Source organism: Lactuca virosa, chromosome 3 (genome assembly GCF_052849685.1).
Source record: "Lactuca virosa cultivar CGN04683 chromosome 3, Lactuca_virosa_CGN04683_v6, whole genome shotgun sequence".
Taxonomy (NCBI): Eukaryota; Viridiplantae; Streptophyta; class Magnoliopsida; order Asterales; family Asteraceae; genus Lactuca; species Lactuca virosa.
The window spans coordinates 136,096,589-136,101,719 of record NC_136428.1 but is presented as its reverse complement, the minus strand read 5'-3'; positions in this window follow the sequence as shown (position 1 = coordinate 136,101,719).

The following is a 5,131-nucleotide window of genomic DNA, read 5'->3' as shown; positions in this document are numbered from 1 at the left end:
AAACAGTATACAATGAATAATGTGTAATCATATGGTGATAAATAAAAGGTGTTTTATTTATGTTCATAGGTTTTGATACCATATTAGATTCTATTATTATTGTGTTTCATTTTGCATGTTTTGACTTCCAGAATAACTAGGTCGTTCTTCCTAATTGACTAAGTTATTCAAACTATCCACAGTCGGTCATATGTTGGAAGTAGATATGAATCAAGACTGTCATGGGTTGGCTTGTAGAGGTCTAAGATGTTGGACAAGGGGCTACAACACTCATGAGTGCTCATAACTTCTGAGTATTGGATTCAACCCGCGCTCATTGGAATCACTTCATGGATTTTATCACGAGTGATCATGAGACGATAATATCTTATATTCTTCAAACCTAGAGATATGAGTTGTTACTATGAGTTGTTTGTACATTGATTGCACGAAAACGCATTCGGTAACTCGGTGTTATAAAACGTGCCTTTGTTTATGATTCAACAAGTAGTAGAACAAGCCATATGAGTCGAAGTTTATCCATTCCTTTTACATTCGGGATAAAAGCGATATATGTGGGCCCCTCGATGATTTGGTGATCACAAATGTAAGTGCTCGGCCGGGCCTGGACTGATTTGATTTGTTCAATTAGTCAATCGTCATAAATCGGAAATCGGGAAACAACAAATGGACAGAGAGAATGATTATAATCCATGTCTCAGTCCATATGATATCTAGAATGGAGGAATATATGATCCCTTATCTAATGGACAAGTCATTGACAAAGGTCAGAGTTCATCTACAAGGTCAGAGTTGGACAGCGGCTTTTGAGAGCTAGGATTGCCAGTTGGTTCCTGAAGTCATACGCAATAATAGTTTTAGACTTATCCAAGTGGGAGACTGTTGGATTAGTGTCTAAGTCCATAACTATAATTGGTATGTACTTGACCCGACTCGGCATGGTCCATTTGGGTTGCATGGCATCGGAACATTTGGATAGACCATTTATGAGGAAAAGACATTTTGTGACATATTAATATATTATAAGTTCTAATATATTAATATGAAATCATGTTATTTAATTAGTATTGATCAAGAATTAATTTGGACTTAATTTAGTGATCAAAAAGAGACTAATTAAATATATGGGGATTGATTGTGTAAATCATTCATTCTTATATATGTGGGCTTATGATCCAAGATTCCTTTATGTTGGGTTTAACCCATGTGGTGATCCATGGATACTCCATGGAGGTTAAAACCCATGGAGCATAAGGAATGGGTAAAGTCATGAGTTACATGGTGTAACCCTAATAGCCACACTATATAAGAACCCCTTTAGTTCAAGAAATTGGCACTAGTGATCCATATTTTGAGGGCTAGCCGATTTGAACATGTATGTCTTCTTCTCATGGTTATTCCAAGAGTTCATGATGTTGTGTGAACCATTTGAGGTGTCACACTTGGGGCACTAGGCTCTCAAGCTTCATGGAGTCAAGCAACAACAACAAGGTATGTATTCTATCTATTTTATTATCCTAGTATCAATGTTTTGGTATGCTAGTTAGGATAATACCTTGGATAATCATATTTGCATGTATAATAGAGAAAACATAGATCCAAGGTATTTAGGGTTGCATGTACACTTAGGAGTGTTAGAATGCTCAAAACCCAACACTTATACAACCTCCATCGCCCCTTTATGCTCCCAGAAACCCTCCATAGCAAACCCTAAGTGTTTTGGTGTAAGATCTAAGGCTTTTGAGTGATTTTTGTGGGTTTTGACCTCAAGGAAGAAGGAAGAGCATAGAAGGATCAAGAGGAGACTGAAGGATTCGAATTTGGTTCATCATTTGCAATCTTTGAAAGGTATAAAGTCTGAACCTTGCTTGCTTGTTTGTTAGATCCCTTTTTAGGGAAGATTTAGGGCGTTTAAGCCTTGTGAAGTAGCTAACCATGATTGCAAACATGGTTGGGAGTCAAGACTTCGGATCTAAGTCTTGGGAGGGGTCACAAGGCAGTTTTGGGTTGCTTTTGCACTCAAGGAAGGCCCCATGCAACATAAGAACCATTTTAGAGCCTTTTAAGCTCAAAAGGCCCATGCATGCATGTAAAGTTCGAAACTTTACGTGCTAGATCGAGCTTAGGGGCTTGGATCTATCATGTGGACAAGTGTTATACAACAGAAATTGAGGATTTAGGGTGCGGACGTTATCGACTCGGCGAGTCCGTTCTTGGGACTCGACGAGTCCAAGGCTTTGAGTCTCATATCTGTTGAGGGTCAAAAGAACTCAGTTGGGTGTTAGAAGGGTTGTAGCAGGACAGAAAGAGTGACCCAACGCATTGGACTTAGTTTTAGACCTGGAGTTCATGGGACTCGACGAGTGCTCGAACAGACTCGACGAGTCCAAGGGAATCTTCTTATGTTTGAAGATGAACTCGACGAGTTGTTCATACAACTCGACGAGTTGTTCATACAACTCGGCGAGTCAAGGTCAGGACTTGTTCATTAGTTGAAGGTGAACTCGACGAGTGTTCATCAGACTCGGCGAGTCGGATGAAGGCTCATTCGATGTTCATATCGAAAAGGAACTCGTCGAGTCGTCGCTAAACTCGATGAGTAGAGTTGTGGATAAGGACGAGTAAAGGGAAGGGACTCGACGAGTTGACGGCCCAACTCGGCGAGTCCGGTCAACTGGAAGTTGACTTTTGACTTGGACTTGGTTGGGGGAAAAGTGGTCATTTTACCCTAAGAGTAGATAGCGGATTTTGACTGAGTATTTTGTGGGGATTGTAGCCGGAGGATTTCCGGAGCAGCAGCAGACAGAGGTTTCCCGCACAGATTATCAACAGCTACTCATACGAGGTGAGTTACCTTCCAGTAGGGGTGGGTCTAAGGCCATAATGCCGGCCCACCAAAAAGGGATATTTTGAAGATGATTGTCTTTGTGATAATTATCTTGGTCTGGTTATGTGCTTGGTCATGAGTTTTATCTGCATGATATGTTACGTGTATAATAGGGATTAGTTTCCCTGACAGCGGTCCTTAGGACCGAAGGGTAGGTCAGTACCCGGATATGCCTGACTGTATGTTTATACCTTGTTGTTGTATGCTAGTGGTAGGGGGTGGAATAGTCCCCAGTTACCGGTTGAAAGATACCGATGACAGTTACCGGTTGAAAGATACCGATGATGATTACCGGTTGAAAGATACCGATGATGATTACCGGTTGAAAGATACCGATGGTGATTACCGGTTGAAAGATACCGACAAAGATTACCGGTTGAAAGATACCGATGATATTGTATGGTATGTGGTATGATGGGGGAACTCACTAAGCTTTATGCTTACGGTTTCGGTTTTGGTTTCAGGTACCTCTTCGTCTAAGGGGAAGGAGTCGGCGGGGTAGCATCGTATCACACACACATGATTTCCGCATGGAGTTGTCTGGGATTGTACTCTGATATGTTATTATTTTATGACTTGGGTTTCAGACATTATACAATGTTTTATGAGATGATGTGTTTTCACAGTATTTTCTTATAAATGTTTTTATGGGTCAGTTAATTAAAAAGAAATTTTTGGACTTGAAAATTGGGATGTTACAAGTTGGTATCAGAGCCCTGGTTTGAGGGATTCGGACACACCCTCGAGGGTGTCTGGACTCAAACCGAGGGACTAAAAGATTTTTACAAGGAAAAATGGTTTTCTAAAATCTAAATGAAAGGATTTTAAGAAGGACAAAGTGTGTGATGCATGCGACCGGCCGGGCTCAAGTAAGTTTTCCCCAAGATACCCATACTTTCTATGTTATGCTATATGGTTTTGATTTAGAAAACTGCATGCTAGAATAGGACTAAGGATGTAGGAGGATGCCTTGTGTGCCTGATATATGATTCTGAGAATTACATGCTAGTTAGGGCTAAGGGTCTAGGGAGGATGCCTTATATGCCTGTTGTATGAGCTGTATGTTAGGACTGTTTAGGCAGCAGTAGGATGGCCTGTGTAGGTTACGCCTGATTTGGTTACCCAATGCACAAATGTTGCTTGCTTTGTGCTATGGGGGTTCTGGCCATCTTCAACTAGCTAAGGAACGGATATGTAACAGTATCTGCAAGTTAGTTAGGGGAAGTGGTGGGGACTCCTAGTACAGCTGATGGCGGAGGGTAGGTCGGAGAGTGCCCTAGGGAAGCCTAGGATGAGGTCAGTGGAAAGGGTATCGGTAAAAGGGACTTGGTGAAGTCGAAGCAATCCTTGAGGAAAGTATGGGTAGATGTGGAAGGTAGTATGGGCCCGTACTACTAAAAGCAGAGGAACCGTACTCGAATCAAGGGGGCCCTAGATGGAACCGGGAACCTTGCAGAGTGTGTTAGACCTCTCAGGAGTATGTATGATCCTGACATTTATGTATGTATTTTCAGCATGGTGACCACACGACATGGAGCAGGAAGTTCCGGATCAGGATCAGGATCAGGCTCGGGTGCAGGATCCGAGCAGGTTGATGACGGGCTGGGCGAGTTCATCGCGTCTGAGATCACGAGAGGCATCCTTCAGTCGACCCCTGTCATTTTCGGGTCGATCAAGGAAGGGATTGTTGAGCTGATGGAGGATCGTCTTCGAGCATTCAGGAGTGATATGGCGTCTAGCCAGGCGGGTACGGGCACACTGTCCTTCAAGGACTTCCGAGGGAGTGGTGCGCCAGATTTCCATGGAGTGAAAGACCCCATTGCTGCTAGGAGATGGATCGCAGACATCGAGTCTGCGCAGCTGACGAGCTTCTGCCCGGAAGGGTCGAAGGTGAGATATACAGCAGGATGCTTGAGAGACAGGGCCAGAGATTGGTGGGAGTCGGTTGGTGACTCTCTGGGAGCCTCGGCTGTTGAGGCTATGACATGGCCGGATTTTGTGACCCGGTTCAGGGCTGAGTTCGCACCTGCGGTGGAGCTTCAGCAGTTGGCCAGGGAGTTTTTTGACATGAGACAGACTATGGAGACTGTGGCGGAGATCACCGCCAAGTTCCAGGAGAGGGCGTTGTTGGTGCCCCAGTATGCGGGAGATGAGGATATGAGGAGGACCCGCTATCATGACATGCTGCGAGCCGACATTCGGGAGCATGTTAGTTTCTCAGCTTGCCCTACCCTGGAGTCCATG